Here is a 14,131-nt window from a genome sequence, read left to right on the forward strand (position 1 = left end):
CATTAAGTACTTTTGGTAAGTTTTCCATATCACGGTAGAAAAAAACCCAGGATTTGCAGCACTTTTTTAGGAAACATGTTTTGAAATCTGGATCTGGCTTCTCCCAGTGGATGTTCTGATTTCTCCCTCAGTTTTCTTTCTATCAGATGCTAAAGGCAGCAGTCCAACCTCATTCTCAAGGCAAGGTAAGCTGTGAAGTAGCTGAGCAAATGCAGGGAAATGGAAACAGCTCTTATGACTGCAGTAGTGGAAAAAGGGGGTTTTGAACCTGAGGGCAGTACTGTTTCTACTTTAATGACTGGACATGGCACTCAGTTGGTCTGGTTGACAAGGTGGTGATTGATCAAAGATGTGACTTGATGATCTTGGACATCTTTTCCAACCTAAATGATGCTGTGATTCTAGTGAAAAAAAAATGAGATGTCATCAAAGCCTTCTCCTGAGTTTTCAGTCCCTGTGGAAGTGAATAGCTGAAGAGATACTAAGTGCATGGAGGGCTGTGGGTCTTCATGGCAAAGTAAATCCCAGCAGCAGAAGCCAAATGCACATGAGAAAACAAAATGCAAGAAAGAGAAATGTTGCTTGGATAGATGTATTGAGGAGATTTGTGCTCTTCTGGACTGCTCTCCTTCAAGGGCAGCAAAGATCCCATGGCCACAGGCAGGATCTATGAGTGAGGACAGAGAGGGAGTGTAGACACCTCAAGGCCAGCACACTCTTTACAGCAGCCAGGATGGTGATACACACAGGTCTCACTTTACATACCAAGTATGTTCATAGAATCACAGAAAGAATCATGGAATGGTTTGGATTGGGAGGGACCTTAGGGATCATCCATTTCCAAGTCGCCTGTTTTGACACATTCCACTAGACCAGGTTGCTCAAAGTCCGATCCATCCTGGCCTTGAACATTTCCAGGGATGGGGCATTCACATGTTCATCTTTGTCAGGTGTACAAATGAGAGTGAGCTTCAAGTGATGGGTAAAACACTGACCCAATCTGACCAAAGATTAGATAAAAGGCAACAGCTGCTTCTTCTGTTCTTCCCCTGTGTCCCAGACGTGACCCTAAAGCACCTCTGCTGTGCAGGTCTCCCTCGAGGAACATTTTCTATGTGAAAAATAGACCCTTTGTCCAGAGCCATATGAAAAGTATCAATTTTATGGAGAAAAGTGCAAGGAAAAAGTAAGGATTTAAAAGCTTGACCATGTTACTAAATCCCCTCCCCCCGCAAGGACAGCAGATGTACATTATCCCTTTCAAACAATTTTCTTCAAGCCTTTCTATGCAACACTCCAAATGCTGGCTCATGGCAATACTTGAATTTTTGAGATAAATGTATTCAATCCATTTTTTCCTCACAAGGATCAACAGCTTTTTTAATATGGTACAGTTCAGCTGAAAAAGTTGGTGTGGGATTTGGATATCTTTGGTAGCAGGTAACACTGAGGTGACAGAGGGGTCACCTCCTTGCCACCAATGAAGCACCACCTTGCTACTAACACTCACAGCTGAGAGCTGTCAGGCTCCCTGTGGTTACACTCTTTCAGTTTCTTTTGGCCTTTGAGACCAAAAATCAGTGTATTTTTTTCACTTTCAGATCCTCACATGGCAAAACCTCTGAACTGCATAAGACAGAGGTAGTGAGCATCCACCACGGGACGCTACAAGCCAGGTTTTGAGCCAGATAAGGGAGAAGGATGATAAGAAGCAGACCCTGTGGAGGTAGGATGGTGTTTTTATCATGGCAGTTGTCCTCCCTGACATAACTGGCTCAGCTGTAGAACTCCCAGCCCTCACCCCTGGACAAGGTCACGCTCACACCTGAGGGGTTTCATCCCTTCTGATGGGCCATAACAGTCTCAACTGCCCCGATGTGAGAGGCAGCTGAGAAGAGGTCATAAACCATCAAAGAACCCCTGAAGTGTCCCCAGACTCATTCCTGAGGCCTTCCACCAAAGGACTGAAAGCTACCCACACCAGGTGAGGTACCTGGGCATTCCCACCCAGTCTGAGCATATTTTAACTCATCAGACTTTTTGTTTGGGGACTTTTCCCCCAGTGGATGAAGACTGTGACCATCACTTCAACCAAGAGACATCAAAATAGCAACAATAAAATTTTGTCTCTGGATCCACAGGTGGTGAGGTCTTTCTATTCTTATCCTTTCTTTCTCTTTATTTTTTTCCTTTATATATTTTCTTAAGTGATATTTTAATGGATATGTATGGATATATATATATAAAAATAGATATGGATATATATATATGGAGATATAGATATATAAAACATGGATATATAATATGGATATTAATAAAGATAACACTAACTAAAATGACTACATACCTTCTTTTCCATTGCAACCAAATTGTTCTAAAATAAACCCATATACATATATATTCTTAAAAACACTGGTCATTCAGTGTTGTTTCATTTTAATCCACCCCAAGGGATCTGTTAACAAGAACCTGGGTTACCCTTCACTTCTGGTCTCTCACATTCTGCAGTTGTTCCTCAGGTAAAATGGAAGTCCCAGAGTATTAAAGCAACTCTGGAGCCTGAATTCTGAATTTTCTTTCCACCTTGCAGTGATAACAACACACTTCCTCATAAGCTATAACAGCAGTCATAACTGCATTTAAATTTCAATCACATTTTGGTCTGTATAGAAATTAATCCATGCTGTGGTTTCATACAGATACATTCTTAGGAGGATGAAATACCTTTACTTATTAATACAACCTGCTTATGACGCCTCCTTTGATTTTCCTTCCTGGAAGTTGTTTGTGCATTAGGATTTCACCATGTTTGTGGACTCCCAAATGCTGTTGCGATTTGGCTGCTTTGAAGTTGCCCTCAGAACTGCTACCAAGGCGGTCTGAGGCATGGAGCACATTCTTTTGGAAAACAGGGATTCAGACGTGTTGAGTCTGGCCAAAGGGAGGCCGAAGGGCAGCCCAACAGCTGCCTACAGCTACTCAAAAGGTCGAGAAACAGCAAAGCTGAGCTCTCTGTGGCAGAGCCAGGCGCTGTAACAAAGGGCAGCACCCATAGACTGGCTTGGGAGGTTGCACAGCAGGATAAAAATTGCCTCTAGGCACCGACTACAGCACTGGAACAGGTTGTTGGGCAATGACATAGGATGAATTGCATAGGTGACTCAAGGCTTAGCCGGATGAAAATACAGATGAATTAGAGTCCTGCGGCTGATGTTGCCAAACAGCATTTCTTTGATCCTATGGTAGATACATCTCCCATCTTCTCCCCATCCCACCCCACCCTGGCCTGTCACACTCAGATATTGTCTGGAAAATTATGTCAACACAGGCCAAATCCTCTGGTCCTGAGAGTTGTACTTTTAAGTCTTTCTATAGCCCAAAGTCATAAAAAACACACCACATACCTCAGAGAGCCAGGAGGAGGACACACTTCCAGAATCCTGGTTCAGACTCTTCTGGGGAAAAGACAGCAACAAGATGAGACCCTAGCCACTCATTTCTTTCCCTAAGGAGAGACTGATCTTTTTCAACAGTGTCTGCACCAGTTTGGTTCCTCTGCTAGCCATCTCCACACTTCAATAAATACAAGCTTTGCTACTGCACATTAGTTATGCCAAGGGTAATTAGCAGTCACGTCAACATGATTTCCAGTTTGACTGCTGGCTGACTCCATGTGGAAATGAGGTTGTTGATTGCAAGAGGAAATATGTCAGACCAGGCTTCAGAGGAAGAGCCTTGTTGCTCATGAGGAAAAGCAGCCCTTGTGCTCAGGGGCTGTGCCTTTGGTCACCTCTGCTGGGCTTGGCATCCCCTGGAGCCTGCGGATGTGGCTCGGAAGGGAGGGCCAGCTGTGTGCAGTGGGCAATGCTGATCTTCCCTTCACCTCTGAAGGTGTCACTCAGAGCTCACTGCCTTCAGCCAGAAAAGATGTGATAATGCTGTGTTGTAGGAGGTGGCAAACTCAAATCCTGGCCTAATTAAGAACATGTCCTCATTACAATGAGTTCACAAGAAACTGGCCCTTGAGGACAGACCAACACAAACAAACAGCTGTAGGAACTCGCTCCTGGCTCACCCCATCTAAATGACTTGTAGTCCCAGGAGCTCTGGTTTTGGCTAAGCAGGATTCACCCTGTTTAAGGGCTGGTTCTCAGCACTCCCTGTAGAGTCAATACAAGAGGAATATCCACATTTCCAGGGCACAGCTCACATCTGGAAGATGAAGGGAATTACACTCTAAAAGTGTTTCTTCCTCTCTGATCACCATGAGGATTCAAAGAGGGCCAAGCTCTGACTTACACCTCCAGCATTACATGAGCTGAGTCCCACTTTATGTTGCCATCTCTAAATCCATGTCTGTATCACATGACTTAGCCAAAGCGTAACAGAAAAATACAGAAGCCATCCATTTCCAAAGCCCTTTCCTTCTGGACAGACCTTCAAATCAAACAGCCTCTCCTCATTCATTTTCTTGATGTGTCAATCCAGCAGGAATTTCAGGGGAGGAATTTCAGGGACAGGCTTTCCTGTCTGGAAGGATGTTTTCTTGAGAACACAGCAAATAATCAGCATTGCAAGGAACAGGAGGGAAGGATGCACTTCATGCAATTCAGTCTGAGTGTTCTCAGACCAAGATATTTTATGTGATTATGGAAGACAACAGAGGATAAGGAACAAAGATTATTTTTCTTACCTCCTGGCAGGGTTAGCTGTGTGTTCTAAGCCTTACTCAAGCCCAAAAGAGCAGATAGCACTACAAGATCATCTGGTTTAAAAATGAGCTCATGCTAAACCGTCCACAGACTAGATGCAAATTTGGGTTCTTGAGAAGTGAAGTCAAAAGGTTTTTTGTGCAGGTGACTTGCTCTGAGTCAGACCTCCTGCTGGACTAAGAGCCAGCTCATGGATGCAATGAAGCAAGTCAAAAGTCACCATAGGCCTTCTCTGGGCTCCCCTTGTGATCCAGCCTTAGTCTGCAACACTCCTCTTCCACCTCAAACAGGTGACCTCAGAGGGGACCTGTGATGCTTCCTTTGTGACTTGGTTTTCTGCTGCAGATACCATTTAATGGGACATGACCACTGCCAATGGGATGTGTGAGAAAATCCTGAATCTAGATGCTATGGATGCCCAATTTTATGCTCCTTTTCACTCAGAAAGATCCAGATAACAGGATTATGGTAAAAATATACCACTGTCCATAACAAGCACCTGTGGAAATTTTAGATGGGTATTTCCAGCACTAGGTCAACAAGATGTGATGAGTCACAAAATGTGGTAAGCAAATTCAGCATTTCCTTTGTTTTGTGGGATTCTGCACTGATGTGGTTCTGAAAGTGTTGTACATGGGTAACATTTCATTTCCCAAGTAGGAGAGAGAGGAATGGGAACATGGGTGGGTTTGCAGGGGTAACTTGGAGCAGGATGAGAAAATCAGCCATAAGAATAGGCAAATGCTTCAGTGATGAGCCAAGATTTTCCTCAGACTAAACCACACAGGAACCAATCAGGGAAAAGAAGAAACCTGCACGTAGCCAGCTCAGACCTCACCTCAGCCAGCTCTTGGACAATGAAGGCACTTTCCTAGAACACAACCTTCTCACCAGGGGCTGACTGCCAGGACTCAGCTCTCAGTGAGGGATATTTCCTGGGGCAGAGAAGGCAGCTGATGAGGTTAGGGAAGTGCTGGGCAGCAGTACCCACAGCCCAGCTATGGGTCTAAGGAGAGGTCAAAGTTTCGTTCTTGACAAACAAAAGCATCTGCTGTCACAAGTGAGGAAACCAGCCCAGCAAAACTGGTTTACAGGAGATTAATTTAAAATCCAGACTGGCTGATAAGAGGCAGATCCCATAACAATGAATTTTGGAGGGCTTTTGAAGTGTTTGTGCCAGTTTAACCTCTGGGGTTAGACCACACCTGGTTGTCCTCATTGGAGCTCTTTGTTGCCTTGGTAGGAAAAGTCAGATTCACCAGTTCTGCTACAGGCTGTTGTGCCTGGACAATGCAAGAGCAAATGCTACCATCATAATTTGGGTGTGGGGAACCCTAAACCAGAAACCCATCAACCTCAAGGTGGAGGTACTGAATACAAAGAGATGGATTTGATCCAACTGTCCCGTGGGAACCCTTGGAGACACCATTGGCTTGGGATGGAGCCAACCTGGAGCAGTCTGATCCAGCACTGATTGTAGATCTGCTGCAAGGACCTCAATGATCTTAGAGATCTTTTCCAGCCTAAATGATTCTATGGTCCTAAAAAAATACCTCTCTGGTTACAGAGGTTGGTGCAGAGGTTTCACCTCTGAGAATGGTGGGGAGAAGGAGTCAGTGTGAGTCAAGTCCAGCCTCAAATGTCAAAAGGTAAATCTTTATGCAACCATGGGTATTGTGAAAAAAATGTGCAGAGTTATTCAAAATAATACCAAAATGCAGGTCAACGTGGGCAAAGCTGGAGCAATAAGAAGATTGAAAATAATCAGGTTTAGCACTCAGTTTCTCTGTACCGGTTCTTGTTTTTCAGTCAGCTGCAGATCAAAATCACACAAATCAGCACAAAATGCAATGGTTGATACTTTTATGGTTTTTTTTAACAACTGTTTCTTATAAATACAGAGCTGTTATCATCAGCCCCAACAGGGTATCCTGGGAGTCTGTATTACAGGAAACACAGCACTGAGAACATGGCCCTTTTTTTGCATACCGCTCTCACACTTGTTCCTGAGTATTATAATCATGGAATCACAGAAGGGTTTGGATTGGAAGGGAACTTCAAGATCATCTCATTCCAATCCCCTGCCATGGGCAGGGACACCTTTGACAAGACGAGGTTTCTCCAAGCCCTATCCAACCTGGCCTTGGACGCTTCCAGGGATGGGGCAGCCACAGCTTCTCTGGGCACCCTGTGCCAGGGCCTCACCACCCTCACAGGGAAAAATTTCTTCCCAATATCCCACCTAAGCCTGCCCTCTGGCAGTGGGAAGCCATTCCCCCTTGTCTTGTGCCTCCAGGCCCTTGTCCAACATCCCTTTCCAGCTCTCTTGGAGCCCCTTTAGGCACTGGAAGGAACTCTAAGGTCTTCCTGGAGCCTTTTCTTCTGCAGACTCATCACTCCCAACTCTCTCAGACTGTCTCCAGAGGAGAGGTGTTCCAGCCCTCCATCCATTCCCTGTGGGTGCATTATTTGGAAGGCACAATGAGGTTAGTGGCACAAACTTGCCATTGAAGTCCATGCAGTTATTTAATATCAACCTTTCAAAACATTGTTTTTCTGCAGGATTAAAGCAGGGAACACCCCTCTTTATTGTAACATAGGGCAACTGCCCAGCCAGATTATTCCATTACAGAGCTCTTCTCTCCTAAAGATCACAGGTGCCCTACAGCTACTTGGACATTATCTCTTAGTGCTTTTACCATGAAGTCTTCTGCTAATTTGAGATTCTTTATCTGTGTGTTGTATTGAACTTTGGATTTTACTCTTTGTATTGAACTTTGGATTTTACTCTTGGAAATCACTCAAACATTCAGAAAACAGAGGCACAGACTTAAAGGTATTATTTACTCTTAAACGGCTCCTTTGTTCTCCAAGTTATTTTCATTTAGCATCTATTCAGGCAGCTCATCTTTAAAAGGCTGCATGATTTTTATCCTCAGTCATCCAAACAAAGTAACCTGCAGAAACAACCTGTCCCAAAGATAAGCAAATAATATTTACAAATGGCAGCTTTTGCTCACAACTTGTATTGCTTTGTCTGCCAGAGACTGACTTTGCTGTAGAAGACAAATTTCAGTGTGTTACAAACGCTGCAATTAATATTTTTCAATTTCAATTTTGCAATTAGTTGTAATAAAGTTAGATGATTTTACTGATAAGCTTTGAGGAAAAAAATAATATGCCAGTATGGAGAATTTCTTTGTCTACCTTCTGCCTGGTGATGTTCAAGGGTAAAACACACAAGGTATAAAAACTCCAGACGTTTTGTTGCCTATGTTTTTTGAAGAGACCTCATCATGAAAGTCCCATCTTCCCAACCCCAAAGCTGATGGGCTTTCAGGAACTGACACCAGCAATAAAACACAAGGCAATCAAGTTTTACTTTCAGAAAGCCCCAGCTATTTGTAGTACATATATTTCACCCCATCCTACCCAGAGCACTGCAAAGATGTCGCACGGAGAAGGAAAAGAGCCAGGCCACCAGGTCATGTTCTGCACCGTGCTGAGGTGGGGAAGAGGCTGGCGAAGAGGCTTTCCTGGAACCAGGGATGCTTTTTGGCCTTTTTTTTTTTTTTGTTTTTAAGGAGAAGCAGAAGAGTGTCAACAACCCTGGCACAGGAAGGAGGCTGCCTGTGCTAGACCGTGCTCAGCGATTGCGCGCAGGAAGTGGCTCAACTCCTCCCCGTATGCAGTGGCTGCTGAGACCGCTGCACCCTGGTTTTGGTTGGAGATTGACATGAGCCCCATGTCAATCTGCTGTATAGGATCCTTGCCTTGAAGCAGAAAACCTTTTTATCTTTGCTGTGAGACACTCCAGCCAGCAAGAGTTTCGCAGACAAAGCACAATGGTGTGCGTTCAGCTTGTGAACACAGGCAAAATTCTTTATAAGAAATGCTAGGCTTGGTCTCCCTTTGTCTTGTCTCTGCTGTTATGAAAAACACCCTGCCAGCTGCAGGATGGGAGCCAGGGTTTCCTGAGCTCTGACCTCAGCTCTCACAGGTACTTGCCAAAGGACCATTGCAAACTTCTAAATCCTCTGTCTCAGCCTCCCTACCTCGATATGACTGACATGAAACACTTGGGAGCTTGTGAGTGTCCTAAATGGCACAGCAGATTATCCTGGAAAGGGCACTTAGTTCACCACCAACTTCCAGAAAGGTTCAATCCAGAATACACCAATCCTGGCAGCTGCCCGTCCCTTCAACTCACAAAAAATTATTTATTGTAGACTCCACCACATGCCTGGGCAGCACATCCTTGCCTGCATTACCTAACTGCCCTTGGCTGCCCTTATTATTATTTTATTCCTGTTGTAAATCCTAAACATGTTAGTTACTGACATTGCTGAAAGGTTGATTTAACATTCTGTCCATCAGCACATCAAGGAGGAGGAGGTCAGCATTATTATAAAATTATTTAGGTTGGAAAAGCCTTCTTAGATCACCGAGTCCAAATGCTAACCCAGCACTGCCAAGGCCACCACTAAACCACATCCCCAAACGCCACATCTACACATCTTTCAAATCCTTCCAGGGATGGTGACTCCACCACTGCCTTGGACAGCCTGTCCAACACTTGACAACCCTTTCAGTGAATAAATTTTTTGCTAATATCCAATCCAAACCTCCTCAGGCATAATTTGAGGCCATTTCCTGTACTACAATTGGTGATTCAGGACAGCTTTCAGTAACTGAAAAGATTTTTTTACACTTATCAGGCCTAAGGGGAAATAACCTACAAATTCACCCTTTATTTCAGGTCCTAAAATCTGCTCTTTCCCTTAGTCAATAGTTCTATGACTAACCATAATTTTTCTTCTTTAAAGGTGTTTTGGAAGAGTTTTGAAATTCAGATTTACAAATGCTTATAGCTGAACACACATATGCCTGACCTCTTGACTCGTTCCTAACATAAAGTAAATTATAAGAACTCAAGGTCAGAGTTCTCTAAAGTGAAGGAAAGAAGCATCACTACAGGTCAGATAAATCTCAAGCTCTTCACTGACCTCAGCTTCAGGGTGGCATAAAGTAGAAACCAGGTCAGCTTCAAAGAGATGAGCCTCCTTATGTTGAGCTTACTGGGACTAAATGAGAAAGGCCAAACACAGCTCACACCTGATCTGGGGCAATGGAAAATCCCCTTTTAGGTGCTCTGGCCTAAATGACCAGGAGGAACTCTGAATGTGCTGCTCAGTGGGGTTATTGATGGGGACATCTACAAAGCAGAGAGTACCCAGGAGCAGGAGATGCCTTCACCTCGCCTGTCTCAGGGACTCCTCTGCAATGCTTAAAAACAGCTGCTAGAAATTGACTTGAGGAATTTGAGCAGGGTAAGAAAATGCTTTCACATGAAGAAAGAGGGGAAGTAATGTTTGTCTTTAGAAATAAAGGGTTGGAAGGAAAAGAAGGACCCCAGAACCTATAAACCTGGGAGGATGAGCTTCATTTAATTCCAGAACAACTGCTGAGGCCACCTTTCTGCAAGCACCTGTAAAGTAGCATGAGAGAGAGGGTTTGTAAAGACCAGATTTTCTCAGACCAGTCTGATTTCCTCTTGTGAGCTGGTAGCAGACCTTGTGGGTAAAGGAGAGACAGATGATTTCATATTGCTTCTTTTCATAAAGACTTTGGATCATGTCTCCCATAGCAGTGTTTGAGAGACCAGAGGCTGACACAGTGCGTTGGGATACGTGTGGGAAGTGATGGGAAGTGCTCCCAGAGCACTGTGGCCTTTAGTGGTCCACACCAGAGTGGAAGAACATGGGTTTCCACACAGTCTCCCAAGGTCCTGTTCAATGCCTTCACTGGTAGCTCAGCTGATGGAGGAAACCATATCCTTGTTAAATTCACATTCTTTTCCAAGCAGGAAAGGAGTTCAAGGACATGGGGGAGTGGGATTAATATTTAACAGGATCAAAACAAGTTAGAGAGATACTCTAGGTGGAAAAATACCACCTTGAAATTCATGATGATGATAACAGCATTGCAGCCATCCATTTTCTGCGGACACTCCTAGCAATTGTCCTCAAAGCACCACCAGCAGCACCAAGTGCCATTTCACAGTGGGAACCCGCACAAACAAGGAGGAGGAGGAGGAGGAGGAGAAGGGGTTTGCAATTCAATCCCCTAAATGTCTCATACCCCACTGATTCCCAAAGCAGGCCACAGAGCCACCCCCCTGCAGGTATTGCAGCAGCACGACAGAGATGAGCCTCTGACCAACTGACAGGACAGCACGTTGCAACTTGTGCAGGGGGGAAGAGGGGCACTTTGACAATATTTATCAAACACACTGTCCCTGCTGCCTCACCTCAGGAGGGTTCTGGCTCTGAAACCTGAACTCCTGTTGATGATCAATGGTAGCTCAACTCCCCAGAGCAAATACTGGCCATGGATGGGAAGTAGAAGGAAGTTTTCTTTCCTGTGTTTTCTGTGCTGCAAGGGGCTTTGGCCATGAAAGGGAAACTTGGTGACCGGGAGCATGTGGGGTCACCAGCATGGATGCCTAGCAGGCAAAAGTGAAAAGCAGAAGTTGAGAAGGTCAGATTTCTTACACTTGAGTTCATAAGAACTTGAGTTGAAAAGATGCCTGGGTGCAGCCAGGAGCAGGATGGTGCCTCAGTCAAGTGTTCTCCAGCAGCTCACTGGGCATTATTCCCAGCCACTTCCTACAAGATAGAGCCCTATTTGGTATGGGGTGAGATCAGGAGGGGGCTTTGCCAGGCTGTTCCAAATCTCCAATCCCTCTTGGGAGCAATCTCAGTGTGACCCTGTCCCTCTGGGGAGATACCACCAAAGGGAGAGAGCAGCAATTTTATGTGGGCACTGTGGGGTGGATAAAGCCCTGTGGGACCACATAAAATGCCATAATTCCAGGAGATGGGAGATGAACTGGCAGGCAAGCATTAGCCCTGCAGCCCCTTGACATGCTGAGTGCTGTTTTCCATCATTCCCTGCTGTCAGGTTTCTCCTGCAGCAGTGCCAGTGATGGGCAAATCCATGCAACACCTACAACAACTCCCCAGCTGGGCCCACTGGCCAGCCCCAAAGAGACATCTCCCCTCCAAACAGCTTTCTGAACAGAAATTCATTTCCTTTCATGAGACCTGGCAGAGAAGGAGGGCTGGCTGAATGCCTGCCTTCAAGTTTTGCCCCAATGTGCTCAGCACTGCATCCCCTGGACTCCAGAGTAGTGCCCAGAGGTACCAGGGGATGACTGGGGGCCCTGGGGCCAGGGCAGGATCTGGGGCTGGTTGTCCATGATCACCCATGTCTATATCCTGAGTCTACAGTTTTTTGTCTAGCTACACGGTGTGTGCTTAAATATAAGCAACCACAACTGCAGCTACCGACACAAATCAGCACTTGTGCATGCAAGAGCTTCAACTGCAGCTCTTCACCTGGAAAATGACCCACTGGACTCATTTTCCTTGCTCTTTCCCCCATGTGAAAATGATGTTGGAGCAGACTTGCCGTCCCAGTGGAGCTATTTTGCACTATGTCCATCAGCACAATCCTGGCTGAATTTTCACGTTTTCTTACAGAATCATAGAATCTTTAATGATGGAAGGGAGGTCTTGAGATCAACCCCCCTGTCTGCCTAGAGCAGGTTACACAGAGCACATCCAGGTGGGGTTGGAATGTCTCTAGAGAGGGAGACTTCACACCCTCCCTGGGCAGCCTTTTCCAGTGCAACTCCTTTGCTCACTGTAAAGGAGTTCTTCCTCATGTTGAGCAGGAACTTCTTGTATTTTAGTTTATGGCCATTGCTCCTTGTCCTGTCACTGGGCACCCATGAGGAGAGTCTAGCACCATTCCCTTGACATTCACCTTTATATTTCCAGGTATTGGTGACATCTTAGGCTTGCAAGGTCCTCCTGATCCACTCTGGGTAACAGGAGACAAGGATAGGAGGAGAACACAGATGTCCTGATAAAGAGCAGAGGATAAAAAAAAAAAAAAAAAAAATCATTCCTGAATCCAGCTCTTACAGCTGCCTGTGAAACTGATATAATTCACATTTCACTGCTTGGATTAAAGTGTGTTCCCTTCAATTCAGAGCTGCTGCTGCAGGTTGTGGTCCCAGCAATGAAACAAAACAGTGGAGCTCAACATGTGAAGGCAGCTACTTAATTCTGCTGCTAATGGCAGCCCAGAAACCTTGGTAAAAAAGAAGAAAACAGCCAACAAAACGAGTTACTGCATCAGATGAGTGGCAAACCCAACGAGTTGATGTCAGGAGTGAACCTGTGCCCTTTAAACTCACAGAATGGTTCCATACCTGGGGTAATGTCATAAAGGACCAGCTCCAGAGGCACCATAAAAATGGAGAAAATGTCCCAGGGTACAGCTTGTGGGTGCAGAGGATGTGTTCCACCCAAATGCTGAGCTCTGTCCCTAGGCTGAACTCAACCCAATGGAAAAGTTATCCCTGCCAACTCTGCTGGCTTGTCCCATGGACCATAGCCTTGGAAGGAACAGGTGACCAGTGACACAGCCAGTGTACAAGCTGGTCTCTCTGGCTTTTAGGGTCAATTACAGGTTGATTTAACCTTTACTGGGAGGTCCAGCTGCAGGGGGACACAAAGCCATCAGTGGTGCTAGAAGTATCCATAGTCATGGCATTCCATGGCATTGATTTCCACTGTGTGGGACTTTGAGATTTGGTAGGAATCTTAAGCACGGATTTGCTCTTTCTAGGCCTCAATTTACACTTCAAGTGTTTGGTTTTGCTGGTGACTGGGGCCACTTAAGCAGGCTGAAGCAGCCCTTGCCACGTGCCCATCTGTCCAGGAGTTTGTCAGCTCACAGGGCACCACACAACCAGTTTTCAACCAGCTCCTTTTCAAACAGCAAATCTGAAAGAAAGAAATAATAATTAAACAAAAAAAAAAAAAAAAAAAAAAAAAAAAAAAAAAAAAGAAAGAAAAAAAAGAGTAGCTGCACTTGCACTTGTTTTTGCTGCAGGAAGTTCTCTGATGGAGAGAAAACTTCCTTTTAAAAACAAGGCATTGGTTAGCACTTCTTGTTCTTCCCTTCGCAGTTGCCTTCAGGTCATTGCAATATCGCAGCCTTTTTGCACCCATCGCCCAGCCTGCTGTTGCTCCAGTGGACAATGATCCCCCCAGGGGTTCCAGTGACCTCCACTCCTCGGGAACAAAATGCAAAAAATACAACACTGTTTTTACCTTGCAGTCTGTTGGTTTTTTTTTTTTTTTTTTTTGCCTCTGTCCTCGCAGGTGAGCCATTTTGTGTATGTGTCTCTCCCTCCTCACCCAAATCACTCCTACTGGCAGTAATTTTTAGCTGTTGAGCTCAAGATCTAATACCAGCTAATATTTTATCTCCTGTTTCCAAGCCAGCACTTTGTGGCAGACAAACAAACCTATTTCCTCATTGCAATGATTTTTTACGTACCA

The 14,131-nt window shown here is 45.0% G+C and overlaps 1 protein-coding gene across 1 annotated transcript in view; it reads right to left on the reverse strand.

Moving 5' to 3' along the window:
• Positions 1–14,131, reverse strand: part of LOC128807138 (endonuclease domain-containing 1 protein-like) — a 161,401-nt gene that overhangs the window by 11,147 nt on the left and 136,123 nt on the right. The window contains exon 4 of the mRNA XM_053977262.1: positions 3,405–3,455. The gene's annotated coding sequence lies outside the window, so the exon portion shown is untranslated. The remainder of the gene's footprint in view (positions 1–3,404; positions 3,456–14,131) is intronic.

This window comes from Vidua macroura, chromosome 5 (genome assembly GCF_024509145.1).
Source record: "Vidua macroura isolate BioBank_ID:100142 chromosome 5, ASM2450914v1, whole genome shotgun sequence".
Taxonomy (NCBI): domain Eukaryota; kingdom Metazoa; phylum Chordata; class Aves; order Passeriformes; family Viduidae; genus Vidua; species Vidua macroura.